The following is a 15,895-nucleotide window of genomic DNA, read 5'->3' as shown; positions in this document are numbered from 1 at the left end:
CAGAAGGCTCCACATGTCCCGAGGAAAAACGAGGATGGAAACCAGAGTTGCAGAAAAATGGCGAAACCAAAGTAGCGGAACTAGCCCGATTATTAAGGGCAAACTCAGCCAACGGCAAGAAGGTCACCCAATCATCCTGATCTGCCGAAACAAAACACCTCAAATAAGCCTCCAGAGTCTGATTAGTTCTTTAGTTACTAAAGAAACAGAATACAGCACAAGAATCCATGAAATTGTATGATTGAAAAGTTGTTTATTATTACTTGACATCATACCCATATATATATATATATATATATATATATACTGTATATATATATATATATATATGTATATATATATATATATATATATATATATATAAATTTAAACCACTTAAAAATAGTAAGAACCATTAATAAGCATATTCTAAAAGTATACACAACACCCCTACAAGAATGGATCCAGAGTTCCATACAAATGGCAAATGGATTATCAAGATCTCACACCAGATATGTGGTCAAGGTGAAAAACAACCGGCCCTCATGAAGTCCAAAATGGGAAGACCAATCCAAATCTGTTAATTTGTGTTAAAAAACAGTAACTATTGAGAAAATGTAAAAGATAGAGCATGATAAAGAATCCAGGTTCATGATATCAAGAACAAATAATATCATCTAGGGTGCATTGGAGACTAGATCAGTCCAGTCCAAAACGGCCTGAACCCAGCATATTTAAGATAAAAGGGAAAACCGTAGAGATGTAGCCATTCCAGTGCAGAAACCTGTCCATGTTTGCACATCCGGCCATAATAAAGTTTCATGAAGCAATAATGAACCAAGATCCGCATTATATTGTCGGGGTATGGAAATCATCAACACATATGAATAGCAATTCAGAAGTGTTTTATAATTAAAAAAAAAAAAGAAAGAAAACCAAAATAAAAGGTTGCTGCTGCAAAAGCCGTATGGTTTGTTCCTAGTACTGAGGCACAGGTAGGAAAATCTCCAGCAACAAGGGATAGATGCGGACCATATGTATCTCAGACAGCGAAGTCAAAGTTGAAGGGCCTTGATGAGGAAGAACTTCATAGGGACCTGTTATAGAGAATAAAAAAAGATTTAGTTATCCCACAAACTCAAAAAGCCAGAATAACACCTAATCAATGGATGGGTAGCCTGAGAAAGCTAAAAGGACCCAACTAGATTTTTGTGCCAAGAGCCGCAAGGACCCCACTAGATTTTTATACCAAGAGTCGCAATGATAATAAGAGACATATTGTTGGCCATGCAACAAAGGGCATGACGTGCCTGTATGGGATAAACAGTAGCCCAAGATCAAAAGGGTATGATTCTATAACAGGCCCCTAAAGAAGCAATAAAAAATGTAACCAAGAAATATATAAGATTAAGGGGAAGGCATGTTAACCCAAGAAACCTGTGAATAATAACTCCTCATTGAGACCCATGGGAGTAATGGAACCCAGGTTAAAAATCCAACGGGATTCAGATTGTAGAAGTTGCTTCCTGGGATATCCCCCTCTGGTAGACACCAAAAATTTCTCTAAACCCACCAGCCGTATATTGGTCATCTTATCACAGTGGTGGGCAAGGAAATGTGCTGCTACTGAGGTTAGAGGTTTGCCCTTCAATTGATCAGAAGAAGCTAGATTGATGGTGGAAAAGTGGTTTTGGACTCGCCGTCATAATTCTTGAGACGTCTGGCCTACATACACTTGTTGGCAGGGACAAATTAAGGCATAGAAGACATGGTTTGTCTTACAGTTGATATAGGTTTTCAGGGTATGTCTTGTTCCATCCCTAGGGTTAACAAAGAAATCTCTGTTAGACTGCATGTGGACTTAAAAAGTTAAGAAATGTAAGTTTTTTTTATTTCTTCTTTTAACCCCTTAACCCCCAAGGGTGGTTTGCACGTTAATGACCGGGCCAATTTTTCAATTTTTACAATTCTGACCACTGTCGCTTTATGAGGTTATAACTCTAGAACGCTTCAACGGATCCTGATGATTCTGACTTTGTTTTCTCATGCCATAATGCACTTCATGATAGTGGTAAAATTTATTTGATATTACCTGTGTTTATTTGTGAAAAAAGCGGAAATTTGGTGAAAATACCCATAACCCTAACCACACCCTTAACCCGAACATGCCCCTAACCCCAACCACACCTCTAACCCCAACACACCCCTAACCCCAACAAACCCCTAACCCTAATCCCAACCCTAATCACACCCCTAACTCCAACACACCCCTAACCATAATCCCAACCATAACCCTAACCACACCCCTAACCCTGACACACCCCTAACCCTAATACCAACCTTAAATGTAATCCAAACCCTAACCCTAACTTTAGCCCCAACCTTAACCCTAACTTTAGCCCCAAACCTAAACCTAACTTTAGCCCCAACCCTAACCCTAACTTTAGCCCCAACCCTAACCTTAACTTTAGCCTCAACCCTAACTTTAGCCCCAACCCCAACCCTAGCCCCAACCCTAACCCTAGCCCCAACCCTAACCCTAGCCCCAACCCTATCCCTAGCCCCAACCCTATCCCCAACCCTAGCCCTAACCCTAGCCCCAACCCTAACCCTAGCCCCAACCCTAACCCTAATTGGAAAATGGAAATAAATATATTTTTTAATTTTATTATTTTTCCCTAACTAAGGGGGTGATGAAAGGGGGTTTGATTTACTATTTATAGCGGGTTTTTATAGCGAGTTTTTGTTTGGCAGCTGTCATACACTAAAAGACGCTTTTTATTGCAAAAAATAGTTTTTGCATCACCACTAGTGTTGAGCATTCCGATACTGCAAGTATCGGGTATCGGCCGATATTTGCTGTATCGGAATTTCCGATACCGAGATCCGATACTTTTGTGGTATCGGGTATCGGGTATCGCAACAACATTAATGTAATAATGTGTAAAAGAGAGAATTAAAAAAAAAAATATTGCTATACTCACCTCACCGACGCAGCCTGGACCTCAGCGAGGGAACCGGCAGCGTTGTTTGTTTAAATTTCGCGCTTTTACTTGGTTACGTGAAGTCCCGGCTTGTGATTGGTCAGGGCGGCCATGTTGCCGGGACGCGGACCAATCACAGCAAGCCGTGACGAAATTGCGTCACGGCTTGCTGTGATTGGTCCGCGTCCCGGCAACATGGCCGCCATTAACCAATCACAAGCCGTGACGTCACGGGAGGCTGGACATGCGCGTATTTTAAAAAGCGCGCGTGTTTAGCCTCCAGTGACGTCCCGGCTTATGATTGGTCACGGCGCCATGTTGCCGGGACGCGGACCAATCACAGCAAGCCGTGACGAAATTACGTCATGGCTTGCTGTGATTGGTCTGCGTCCCGGCAACATGGCCGCCATTAACCAATCACAAGCCGTGACGTCACGGGAGGCTGGACATGCACGTATTTTAAAAAGCGCGCGTGTCCAGCCTCCCGTGACGTCACGGCTTGTGATTGGTTAATGGCGGCCATGTTGCCGGGACGCGGACCAATCACAGCAAGCCGTGACGTAATTTCATCACGGCTTGCTGTGATTGGTCCGCGTCCCGGCAACATGGCCGCCCTGACCAATCACAAGCCGGGACTTCACGTAACCAAGTAAAAGCGCGAATTTTAAACAAACAACGCTGCCAGTTCCCTCGCTGAGGTCCAGGCTGCGTCGGACAGGTGAGTATAGCAATATTTTTTATTGTAATTCTTTATTTTACACATTTATATGGATCCCAGGGTCTGAAGGAGAGTTTCCTCTCCTTCAGACCCTGGGAACCATCAGGAATACCGTCCGATACTTGAGTCCCATTGACTTGTATTGGTATCGGGTATCGGTATCGGATTGGATCCGATACTTTGCCGGTATCGGCCGATACTTTCCGATACCGATACTTTCAAGTATCGGACGGTATCGCTCAACACTAATCACCACATTTTGAGAGCTATAATTTTTCCATATTTTGTCCCACGGAGTCATGTGAAGTCTTGTGTTTTGCGGACAAGTTGATGTTTTTATTGGTACCATTTTCGGCACATGACATTTTTTGATTGCTTTTTATTACGATTTTTGAGAGGCAGAATGAATAAAAAACAGCTATTCATGAATTTCTTTTTGGGGGTGCGTGTATACCGTTCCACGTTTGGTAAAATTGATAAAGCAGTTTTATTCTTCGGCTCAGTACGATTACAGCGATACCTCATTTATATCTTTTTTTATGTTTTGGCGCTTTTATACGATAAAAACTATTTTATAGAAAAAATAATTATTTTTGCATCACTTTATTCTGAGGACTATAACTTTTTTATTTTTTTGCTGATGATGCTGTATGGCGGGTCGTTTTTTTGCGAGACAAGATGACGTTTTCAGCTGTACCATGGTTATTTATATCCGTCTTTTTGATCGCGTGTTATTCCACTTTTTGTTTGGCGGTATGATAATAAAGCGTTGTTTTTGCCTTTTTTTTTTTACGGTGATAACTAGTGGGACAGTTTTATAGCTCGGGTCATAACAGACGCGGCGATACTAAACATGTGTACTTTTATTTATTTATTTTTTTAGATAAAGAAATGTATATATGGGAACAATATATATTTTTTTTCTTTATTTAGGATTTTTTTTTTTTTTTTACATGTGTGAATATTTTTTTTTTGCTATATAACATTGCCCCCGGGGGGGGGGGCATCATGTTATAGGGTCAGATCGCTGATCTGACACTGTGCAGTGCACTGTGTCAGATCAGCGATCTGACAGTCACTGCAGGGAGGCTTGCTGGCACTTGCTCCGAGCAGGCGCTTGCAAGCCACCTCCCTGCAGGACCCGGAAGCAGCCCCGTGGCCATATTGGATCCGGGGCCTGCAGGAAGGAGGAGGTAGGGGACCCTCGGAGCAACGCGATCACATCGCATTGCTCCAAGGGTCTCAGGGAAGCACGCGGGGAGCCCCCTCCCTGCGCGATGCTTCCCTATACCGCCGGAACACTGCGATCATCTTTGATCGCAGTGTGTCGGGGGTTAATGTGCCAGGAGCGGTCCGTGACCGCTCCTGGCACATAGTGCCGGATGTCAGCTGCGATAGTCAGCTGACACCCGGCGGCAATCGGCTGCACTCCGCCCATGAGTGTGGCTAATCGCATATGACGTACTATCCTGTCACTGGGAATTAAGTCCCAGGTCACCTTGATGGGATAGTACGTCATATGGGATTAAGGGGTTAAAGTGCTCAGAACAGCTTACTAAATACCACCAAAATGAATATAAAATACGACATCAATGTGAACATTACAGTTTCATACATATATAATGTAGTTACCACATTATCTACAGTATGTAGGCTGTACATGTAAACAGACCCTAAAAATTTCTGTCACACAACTAGAGCATTGGAGCATCAGAAAGGCATGACATGATGTTCATAGTGATGATCAGGGATATTGAACTCAGTCTTTGATTCATCCCCGTCTTTAGTTCAGATCAGATTATAGACTCCATGCAGATCTAATTTGGTGAGAATACCGCCTCCCTTAATTCGATTGATAAGATCAGATCAGAGATGAGGGGAAATGGATGGATGATTTTGTCACAGTCTCCTGAGCACAGACTTGGACATGAAGTTTGTGTTAATCAGGTCCTTTGAAAAAAATAGTATGTCAGTGATATAGATTAAGACATTCTGGTACAGGATGTCCTGGAACGAACATTTTACATACAAATTGTTCAAACACAACAAGAACATTGAAAAGCCTCGATAAGATACAGTGGCATGTAAAAGCTTGGGCACCCATGGTCAAAATATCTATTATTGTGAACAGTTAAGCAAGTTGAAGATTAAATTATCCCTAAAAGGCCTAAAGTTAAAGATGATACATTTGTATTTTAAACAAATATATATATATATATATATATATATATATATATATACTAGATGGTGGCCCGATTCTAACGCATCGGGTATTCTAGAGTATGCATGTCCATGTAGTATATTGCCCATTTACGTAGTATATTGCCCAGTCACGTAGTATATTGCCCAGCGACGTAGTATATTGCCCAGTCACGTAGTATATTGCCCAGCCACGTAGTATATTGCCCAGCCACGTAGTATACAGCAGAGCCACGTAGGATATTGCCCAGTGGCGTAGTATATTACCGAGGCACGTATAGGGCCAAAAAATAAAAAATAAACTTACTCACCTAACGATCTGAGGGCACCTTGTAGTGTATCATACTCACCATTCTTGTCGCTGCTCCTCTGCGTCCTGCCTCTTCTCTTCCTGGGATCCTGTGCAGATGGTAGTGGTCGGCTTCTGGAAAATGGCCGCTGGATGCTGCGCGTGCGCAGATCGAGATCGCGGCGGCCATTTTCCTGAAGCCGAGTTCCATTGCAAGTGCCAGGGCTGGTGGAAGCAGGACCTATGAAGACGTCGCGGTCACATGACCGTGACGTCACGGCAGGTCCTTGCCGCACACCAGCCCTGGGACGGGACCGGACCGCAAGCTGACGCTTGTAATGGAGCGGTCCGGGGAGCGTGGCGAGGAGCGAGAAAGGCGGCGGAGGGTGAGTATAGCAGGTTTTTTTTTTTTATTTATTATTTTTAACATTACATTTTATACTATTGATGCCGCATAGGCAGCGTCAAGAGTACAAAGTTGGGGACACACAGGGTTAATAGCAGTGGTAACGGAGTGCGTTACCCGCGGCATAACGCGGTCCGTTACCGCCGGCATTAACCCTGTGTGAGCGGTGTATGCGGGCGCCGGCAGTGAGTGCAGGGAGTAAGCGGCCATTTTTTTCTGGACTGTGCGCGTCACTGATTGGTCGCGGCAGCCATGACAGGCAGCTGCCGAGACCAATCAGCGAACGAATAACGGTGACAGACAGAAGGACAGACGGAAGTACCCTTAGACAATTATATATATATATAGTCATAAGTGTGGGATTGCAGTTTGTCTTCAATTTCACCGCACTTGGAATTTTTTTTTCTGTTTTCTAGTACACTACATGGTAAAATAAATGGTGTCGTTCAAAAGTACAACTCATCCCACAAAAAAAGTCTTCACATGGCCATATTGATGTAAAAATAAAAAAGCTATAGCTCTGGGAAGAAGGGAAATGAAAGTGGAGTGAAAAACAAAAACGTAAAACCGAAAAAAGCTCTGGGGGTTAAGGGGTTAGGAAGCCCTCCTACTCTGTATGTATTACATGTATTAATTGCATCTGTTTTAGTTCATTACCTGAAAGACAGCTGTCCACATACTCAATTAATCACACTACAACCTCTCCAACATGGTCACGACCAAAGAGCTGTCTAAGGACACCAGGGACAAAACTGTAGACCTGCACAAAGCTGGGAGGGGCTACAGGAGAATAGGCAAGCAGCTTGATGAGAAGACAACTGTTGGCACAATTATTAGAGAATGGAAGAAACACAAGATAACTGTTAATCTTCCTTAGTCGGGTGTTCCATTCAATATCTCACCTCATGGAGTACAGATGTTTCAGGAAACAGCCCTGAACTACACAGAAGGACCTGGTCAATAGCGTAAAGAGAGCAGGGACCTCAGTCTCAATCATTACCGTTAGTAACAGCATTACATGGGTGGCACGGAGGCTCAATGGTTTAGAACTGGGGTCCTACGTTCAAATCCCAACAAGGACATCTGCAAGGAGTTTATATGTTCTCCCTGTGTTTGTGTGGGTTTCCTCTGGGTTCTCCAGTTTCCTCCCACATTCCAAAGACATACTGATAGGGAATGTAGATTGTGAGCCCGAATGGGAACAGCGATGATATTGTATGTAAAATGCTGTGGAATATGATAGCGCTATATAAGAAAAGAATAATAAATAATACATTACACCATCATGGATTAAAATCCTACAGGGCATGCAAGGTTCCCCTGCTCATGCTAGCATATGTCCAGGCCAGTTTGAAGTTCGCCAGTAAGCATATGGATGATTCAGAGGAGGCATGGGAAAAGGTCATGTGGTCAGATGAGACCAAAATAGAACTTTTTGGTATCATCTGTTTGGAGGAAGAAAAAGGATGAGTAAAACCCCAAGAACACTGTCCCAACCATGAAGCATGGTGGGAGAAACATCATACTTTGGGGTTCTATACAGGACGACTGCACTGTATTGAAGGAAGAATGGATGGGTTCATGTATTGCATGTACATATTATTTATTTCTTGATTACTTCTTGATAACTAGTCTTATTGAAGCTGACAGCTGAGGGTTGCAGCCCCCAGCTGTGAGTTTTGCCTGACTTTTTAAAATTATGTATTTACAGCACAGGAGCGACTAATGAATACTCCCATCTGCCGCTCCTGCTCTCTCAGTTATTAGTGGCAGCAGGTGTCGGATGATGGGATCAGTAGTCCCATCAGTTGACACCAGTGACCAGAGGTAAACTTTATACGTCCGATCACAGCTAAGCACTCATCCGCTGTCTTTTGACAGCATCGGAACCGCGGCTCTCTGACCGGTGGGGATGATTTCACTGCCGAGCAGAAGAGTTGTTTGCTGCGCTGTCATGCACATGACAGAATGGCAAACACTGGATGATCGGGCCCCCATTCAAGTGAATGAGTTCCAGGTTCCGGTCCAAGTACTGTTCTGGTACCCGAACCTGAACTTTTTTAACTGTTTGGCCGGACCCAAACATTCAGGTGTTCACCCATCTCTAGCCGAGGATAAAACATTTGCTGTAGTGTAGTGTAGATACTCTGTGCCGGAGGTCTGTAGGCCAAAACAACAGAATTTCAGCACAGAGCGTCTAGTTCTGGGACTTCCGTTAGGCCGTTAGGGGATCTTTGATTTCACTTCCAGCTGGCAGAGCAGGGAGCAGTGGAATGCTGCTGGGGACGCATCTCTGGGGGCCCTGTGATCGCCATTACCAGCTACCACATAACCACAGCAACCATCATCCAATCTACTGTTCTAATTGACCATCATTATTGAGATAATGATGAGGAGGCCGGGAGAGGCGAGGCCTGTGCTATGGGTGCTGTTTCCCGCCATTAGAAATAGCAGCAGCCATCTTAATTTACATAAGGAACACCATCTTGCAGCATAGTGCAGACTTCATTTCACTACTATTACTGTTGTGCATCCTTATTAACCCCCATTTCTGCTTATTAACCCTGCCCTTCCCTAAAAGACAGTTACATGTGCCATCTTATGGTCAGTTAGTCTAGTTAACCCCTAATTGCCTGCAGGGCTAACAGGCTATCTGTAATTCTATCTTCTGTCACTGCTGCCCTGATGGAGAACCAAAAAAATAAAAAAAACAAGATTAAGTAAAGGAAGTAAAGGAAGTTTAACAGAAGTTAAATAATATCAAGACCAACAAAAGAAACCGACTGATGGATGAACAAAGAAGTCACTAAGTAGGTAAGTTAAATAATTAGTTTTTGGTTTATTAAATACTGTTATTTATTACAATTATACATTTTTGTTATTTAAACTATAAATATCACAAAATTAATTTTTTTTCTCGAATAACACTCCACCCGGATTATGCTCATTTTTTTAGCGAACTTTGACACACCAAGCTCAAAACGTTGCACATCACTGCATCAGAAGGAGGCAAAACTAAAAGCGAAATGTCCAAAACATGTAACACTTCAACTTGAAGAGTAACCTCAGTCCAAAACTAGATACGACACAAGAATTTGAGGAATCATTAGATAAAATAAGTCCTACAAGAGAAACAAAAGGAATTTCAGCCTTCTGAATAATGGGGGACTTTCACAATTCTCTTCTTCTCAGGCTTTGTCACATGAACTCAGAGGAACTGAAGAAAATATTCATAGTGTTAGGTGTCTAGGTCCCACCGCTGCACAGGGGGAATCTTGAACCATGTCCACTGCGGTCTCCCATTCTCCTCCAGCCGCAGTGGAACCTACGCAGCAGAGACGTCGATCCCAGCGTCTGGCTCAAGCTGATACTGTGCACTCAGGTATGCCTATCTTTCCAGGGTCTGCCTTTGTAGCCAGCACTGTTCAGCAGCGAGCAGGCATTTTAGGGACTTAAGGTACCGTCACACTAAGCGACGCTGCAGCGATACAGACAACGATGCCGATCGCTGCAGCGTCGCTGTTTGATCGCTGGAGAGCTGTCACACAGACCGCTCTCCAGCGACCAACGATGCCGAGGTCCCCGGGTAACCAGGGTAAACATCGGGTTACTAAGCGCAGGGCCGCGCTTAGTAACCCGATGTTTACCCTGGTTACCAGCGTAAAAGTAAAAAAAAACAAACACTACATACTTACCTTCCGCTGTCTGTCCCCCGGCGTTCTGCTTCTCAGCACTGTGTAAGCACAGCGGCCGGAAAGCAGAGCGGTGACGTCACCGCTGTGCCCTGCTTTCCGGCTGGCACTTACACAGTGCAGAGAAGCACAGCACCGGGGGACAGACAGCGGAATGTAAGTATGTAGTGTTTGTTTTTTTTACATTTTACACTGGTAACCAGGCTAAACAGCCTGGTTACTAAGCGGCCCTGCGCTTAGTAACCCGATATTTACCCTGGTTACCATTGTAAAACATCGCTGGTATCGTTGCTTTTGCTGTCAAACACAACGATACACAGCGATCTGATGACCAAATAAAGTTCTGAACTTTAATCAACGACCAGCGATATCACAGCAGGATCCTGATCGCTGCTGCGTGTCAAACACAACGATATCGCTAGCCAGGACGCTGCAACGTCGCGGATCGCTAGCGATATCGTTTAGTGTGACGGTACCTTAAGTCCTGCTTTTCCCACACTGATCAGGCCCACGGGACAACCTCCCATTGGAGGTCGGGGGTCATATGCTCAGTTCCTGTTGCGGCTCCTATTGGACCATCAGGAAGGTCCGGAGTGCTACTGCTACAAAAGGTTCGCATGGCAGCTCGGCCATGCGCTAGTGTAAACTTATTAACTTGTGTGTGTGTGGATGAATGCCTGTTGATGGATGAAAGCTCCAAATCATTCCCATCCCTAGTGTTGTTGCCTGCTCGCGAATGGTAGAGCTACCTAGCGCCCGACAGTGCTATCCTGCACAATTGCACAAGTTGCTGAATCCAGTTAGCATCGACCGCCAGAGCTGCGCCGTGTGCAGATAGTGCGCTTTCCTGGCCCTAGTTAGGGTGGTTAGTGGCATCTGCCAGAGAGGCGCTGCACATACTCCTGTGCGGTAAATATTTACTTTAGTTCCTTCCCTGGCACCGCAGTAGCGGTGTCGAGTGCAAGAGATCTAGAGGGATTCTTACCCTGAGTCTTGGGGCAGAGTTCTGTGTCGCCTTGTTTGCGCTCTCTGTGCGGTATCGTGGCCCTGTGACGCAACAGGGTTTGCTTCCTTCATACCGGGTGAAGCTAATTATACCAATATCACATTATACCACCATATAGTCCATTATTACCAAGCAGCAGGTGTCTTAGCTGCTCGGTGGACCCCGGACTGCGAACGCACCTTATATCATCGCTAATTATTATTTGGTGCGTCCCGCCAGTCCTAACACATAGTCACAAAAAGCTTTTCATTGGTGGAGGATAACTTAAACCCCTCCTCTTTTGCCTACGGTCTGAAGTTTCCCTATTTGGCTTTAAGTTTAGAACAACTCATGTGAGAATTTTCTGTTTCATTGTAATATAGCAAAAGACCTTCTGCAAGGCAAAGGAATCTTTGGCAGTCGAGAACCTTTTCCAGCCAATTAGCATGGGTTACTGTGTGGCTTCTTTTTGGAGGAGATTTGGAAGGTGTTCTAATATTTGGAGCTCAAGAATCTAGCACTTTTTTCCTTGACTTTCTTCAAATATAAGTCCTAAGAGGAGACAGCAGGTGTCTGCAAGCAAGGTCATCCTTTTATTCAGTGAAAAAGATTGTCAGAAAAGCATCATTATTCCAAGCCAATTCTGATGACAAGTTTCGGAGAAGGATGGCTTAATGTCCCAAAGAATCAGTCCCTCGTCTTAGAGGGAGTATTGCCTCAGCGGCAAGTTGAACTTGACTTTGTTCACCAAACACTCTACAGAAGGTAGACAAGAAGGAAGGTAGAGAATTTTATATTGCGTCATATTGCATCACGCAAGGTGCAGCTTATGTCAAGCCTTCTCTGGAGAATAAGAAATATTAGCCACTTTCGACCTCTCCAAAAAAAATCTTAATCAAACTGAGAAGGCGTATGCAATTTTAGAGTTGATTCCCAAGAAAAGTGTCTCAGATGAGAAGGAGGTAGCCGATAGAGATGAGAGAACCTTTCAAGGTTTCGTTCGGATTCGGCAAATGGACCAGTGTTCGCTGAAAAGTTAGCTGAATGTATCCAAACCTTAGTAAATTAAATGGGAGTCAAAACCAAACAACACCTTAAGGGAGGAAAAGATCTGCCCAAAAAGCTCAAATTAGGAGCAGATACCATGAAAAGTGGCCTCAATTGACGTACAGTAAAATTTTCTAATGCCGCAGCAGTCAGGCATGGGCCATACATGAGACAGGGTCTGAGCCAGCATTTAAAGCTTGGAATTGAAGTTTCAATGAGGGCCTGGTGGTTAAGGGAGTGGTGTAACCCTTCTTAGCTGGAAGACCTGATACTTCATGCAGCACTTCCTATATTCTTTTTCATACCAGCCACATTCAAATGGCACAAACATTAGTTTTATACATTACTATTGGTAGAAAAATGTAAGAAAAGTAACATAGGTTGTTGACCAATCAATTGACCCACAGTAGAACCTTTTATAATGGCACAGAAGCAATCAGCCATGGCTCACACATGAGGTATGAGGTTCTAACCCACCATTTACAACTTGAAATTGAAGTTTCAATGAGGACCTGGTGATTAAGGGAGCGATGTAAGCCTTCTTAGTTAGAAGACCTGATACCTCATGCAACACCTCCAATTTATTTATTTTTTTACTTCAACCACACTCAGATGGCACAAACATCAGTTTCATACTTTCCTTACATTTTTCTACCAATATTACTATAACACAGGTAGTTCACTGAAAGTAAGTGCAAGCCTGCCCCCCCTCTATCAAATGGACACTCAACTTGGAGTTTCCACATTTCAAAAAAATAATTGTCCCACTCCCACAAAGTGGCATCAATTTCCACAGAGTAGAAATATTATAATAGGCCTTTGACACACCTTCCGCCAAAGGCAACCCACCAGATGGAGACCCAACTTGGAGTCTTCACATTTTAAAAAATAATTGTCACCCACCACTAAAGTGGCATCAATTTCCACAGAGTAGAATATTATAATTGGCCTCTGAGACACCTTCTGCCATAAGCAACTCACCAGATGGAGACCCAACATGGAGTCTCTACATTTCAAAAAAAGTTTGTAACATCAGCAGCAGTAGCAACAGCAGGCACAGAGGATACCACAAAGATTGCATGGACTGCAATAACACAAGATCAATACATGACACTAAAAAAACACGATCGCCCAGTCTGCCCAGTCTGCGACTGTGGTGAGAAAGTAATTGGAAATTCTAGACTTGTTCATTTTCATGAAAGTTAGGTGGTCTACAATATCCAGGGACAGCCTGATGTGTGTATCCGTCAGGACACCGCCAGCAGCACTGAAGACACGTTTTGAGAGAAGGCTGGCTGAGGGGCATGACAAAGTCTCCAAGGTGAGACAGGCGAGATCAGGTTACCTTTCCATTTTTGAAGACCAGAATGCAAAAGGGTCCAAACCCCACTCTGATGTCATTAATATTTAGCTCAAGATACTAAAAAAATGTGTGAAACAACTCACAGAAATTGCTTATGTCACTTACACTGCTGCTGCTCCCGCAAATGTTTTGGTGATGATGCCTTGACATTCCCAGAATTGCATGTCTAGAACTGAGAAGCAGACTATGTGCCTCGCTGCTGTCTTGGGTAAAAAAACACTGTTAAGATTGTCTACAAGCATGTTTCGATACTCCAGCATGCACGCATCCCTTACCAGGGGGGAACATCTGGCTAAATTTACTGTTGTAAAGTGGATCTAAAAGACTGGTAACCCAGTAGTCATCACTATTTCTGACCCTAAGAATACAGACATAATGTTGAAGATAGTGCAGCAAGAACACTGCCTGATGCAAGTGAGCCCTGGCTGCACAGTACGGAGGTGGGGGTTATTCTATCTGCACTGTTAGAATGCGTGTTTGATAAAGGGAGAGGTAAAGAAGATACAGGGGTTTGTCCCTTAAGTCTTGGGGATTCAAAGACTTGTAGAGCAGCCCCTTGACCACCTGCTCCCACAGCCACCAGTCACCCAGTGCCCAGTCAATTAGATGTAACGCCCCTACCCATGTTTGCTCGTCCAGGTGTCAGTGGTTAAATGCACTGTGGCAGACATAGATCTTTTCAGGGAATGGGTGATGTTGGCAACATGCTAGTGTAGCGCAGGCACAGGTTTCTTAGAGAAGTAATGGCGACTGGGCAACCGGTAATGGGGGACTGTGATGGCCATCAACTTTCTGAAACCGCCTGTATCCACCAGACAGAAAGACAGCATTTCCGTGGCCAACAGATTGGAGATGGTGGAGTTCAAGCTCTTTGCTTTGGCATGCGTAGGAGAAAACATTCTTATATGTGGCCACAACTTTGGGACTTAGGTCTGGCTGCTGTGCTGAGAGAGGGTGGAGTACACTTTTGTTGATTTGGAGGTATGCTTATGCTCGTTTTTATGAAAGTCCTCTTAATTTTCAGCATTTTAGCAGAGTTCTGAAGGTTTATTTGCAAAATTGATATTTGGAACTGTTCATAATTCCATTGACTAAAACCATAATCTAAGCCGGCAAAAACATCCCCAAAGCATAAGACTGCCTGCACAATGCTTCACTGTGGGTATGGTGTTCATTTGGTGATGGCAAGTGTTGGCTTTGCACCAAACTTACCTTTTGGAATTATGGCAAAAAAGTTAACCTTGGTCTCATTAGACAATAACACTTTTCTCATATGTTTTTGGCAGACCTGATATTGGTTTTATCAAAACATAGCCAGTCTACATAAATACAAAATATTATTTAAAAAATATGAAAATTGATGTGATGAGACATCATCTACCCTGAGTGTGAAAACTAATGTGTGTGGGTTTCTTTTAGAACTATTACCAAAATCCATGATTGTGAAAAGTATCCTGGAATCTTTTTTTAAATTGGATGGTCATGTGAGAATTCCTGATGCATGCATTGTGTTTGAGTTTCCTGTGACATAGCTAACAATGAATTACAATATAAAACAAGGAAACTCGGCTATTTTTCAACTCAGATAATTTACATCCTAAAATTCATTGTTAACGTATTGCATCAATCTAGGACAGCTGTAATTCCCATGGGGGAATAAATCACAGCTCAACAGGCCCAGTGGCTTATGTACTTGTAGCTACTTGAATGCAAGAACTTGCTGTGTCTTGTTGAGTTTAGGATTAAAATCAACTTCCTTGTACGTTCAGTTTGGTAAATTTATATTCTTTGTCTGGAAAAGACACATCAGCATTTCTGTGAACATTTTCAACCTTGCAACCATCATCAGATGATCGGTGGCATAATAGATATTTACATACAAAAATAAAAAGGAAAGGAAAGAAAACTATAACAAGTTAACAACATATTAAATGACATCTTTGCTCAGTCTAAACAGCTATCCAGTGCTGGTTACAGTGATAAATAATAAAACTATGGCAAGTCCAAATTACCTTAAGTACATCAAAGACCTAAATTGAAATTTTCAATGAGTCTCATAAAGCCACTTACAGTATATCACATAAATCAGTACACCCTTCACATTTTTGGAAATATTTTACAATGTAAAGTAATCAGTGTACAGCTTGTATAACAGCGTATGTTTGGTATGCCCTCTAAATAACTCAATATATAGCCATTAATGTCTAAACCACTGGCAACAAAAGTGAGTACA

The sequence above is a fragment of the Ranitomeya variabilis genome, chromosome 5 (assembly GCF_051348905.1).
Source record: "Ranitomeya variabilis isolate aRanVar5 chromosome 5, aRanVar5.hap1, whole genome shotgun sequence".
Lineage (NCBI taxonomy): Eukaryota > Metazoa > Chordata > Amphibia > Anura > Dendrobatidae > Ranitomeya > Ranitomeya variabilis.
This window is presented reverse-complemented; position numbering follows the sequence as displayed.